At 40.2% G+C, this 1,588-nt stretch overlaps 1 pseudogene; it reads right to left on the bottom strand.

Annotated features, from left to right (window-relative positions):
• The window catches only part of LOC101583403, a 170,850-nt pseudogene extending 169,509 nt beyond the window's left edge, over positions 1-1,341 (bottom strand).
• Positions 1,342-1,588: the final 247 nt, after the last annotated feature.

Below are 1,588 nucleotides of genomic sequence, written 5' to 3' on the forward strand. Positions count from 1 at the left end.
CCCACATGCCAGCCAGCCCCGCCCCCTGGTGGGCTGAGCTGGCCACACACACACAAAATAAATAAATAAATAAATATTAAAAAAATGTGTAGAAGAATAAAGAAGTTAAAGAAATGCTAGAAGAAATGAAATTATAAGGCTACTAAAACTATGTCATCAGTCATGTTAGTTTTCATCAAATTCAGCTATGAATTGTGGACATTTGACAAATATTTTGAATAAAGAAAACAAATGTGGATCTTTTCATTTAGGAAGAACATGTTAGGTAGTAAGTATGGTACTAGCGTTTGAAATTTAAAGAGAGATCTAAACTACGGCATCCTCTAAGACCGCACCACAGCTGGGAAAGGGAGATCCCACCCACTCCGGGCTTTGGTAATCCAGTGTGGTCTCCGCCAGACCTCAGGGTGGGCAAAGTGCTGTGTGAACTGGAATAGTTTTCTGAATGAGAGATCTGAATTTACACGACTCCTGCCTGATAAGTTTATTTAAATGTGAAACTGCAGGAATCTACAATAGTAGCCTCTTGGCTCCTTGGGAAAATATGAATAAAGTCTGCAAATATGTGTTTTTCTGTAAACCTTCCAAAGCACAAGTACTTGCCTATGGAATGATATACTTAAATTTCTATTTCAGAGAACATACTAAACTTTATAGGAGATTGTGGAGAAAACAGTAAGGTAGAAATAAGCAGCTCTGTGATGACCAAATAAATTCCTTGGTTAATCTGAAAAGAAAAGGTCTCTTAAGAAAGCTCAGTATTTTTCTGTGACTGCCCAGCAATATGCAAGTATATTTACAGAACACCAACACCAATGCTCGTAAATAACACACTTCAAGCCACTGTCAGGTTGAGCACCACTCTATCCTGAGGAAATGATGACAAACAAAATGCTTAAAGGTCTGCGTAGTGGTTTGTGTTTTCAAGATAATTGATTAGGTAGGTTACTAAGAGAATTATCACATTTTCTTGTTAAATGTCACATCATTACAAGTACACTTTTATGGGGGCAATCTACAATTCAATGGATGTTTAAATATTTAAAACAAATTGATCACAGTAAAACATTCTAGTAATCTCCTTGAATTCTTCTCTTGCTTCCAACACTGTTTTCTCATCTTTCCTGCCACTTTCTGAGGCAGTTCGGGCAGCCCTCTTAGGAGTGTCTTCAGGTCAACAATCACATCGCGATCTTGAATCAATTCATAATGTTTATCTTTCCTAGTCACTTGGCCTTTAGGGATAGCTGGAAGTCACACAGTACCTGACTTGGCAAATGCGGTGAATGCTTCTATGGCCTGCCTTTCCATCAGACGACATTTAGCCGCAGCCTCTGCCATGTTTAATCACAGTTCACAAAGACACACACAAAAAAGACCCAAGAAGTGCTTCAGCAAGTGGCAAAAATTATGGGATAATTGTGTCAGTGCCAGGAGGTTTTGAGGGAAGGGCCGGAGAGATAGCTCAGCGGTCTAAAGCTCCTGCTTAGGCAAGCTTAGGCAGGTGCAGGGCACGGCGATTCAATTCCCTTCACAGCATGCCAAGCCACCCCAACCCACAGGGAAGCCTGAGTCAGCCAAAAAAAAA

The sequence above is a fragment of the Octodon degus genome, unplaced genomic scaffold (assembly GCF_000260255.1).
Source record: "Octodon degus isolate 3935 unplaced genomic scaffold, OctDeg1.0 scaffold00066, whole genome shotgun sequence".
In the NCBI taxonomy this organism is placed as follows: Eukaryota; Metazoa; Chordata; class Mammalia; order Rodentia; family Octodontidae; genus Octodon; species Octodon degus.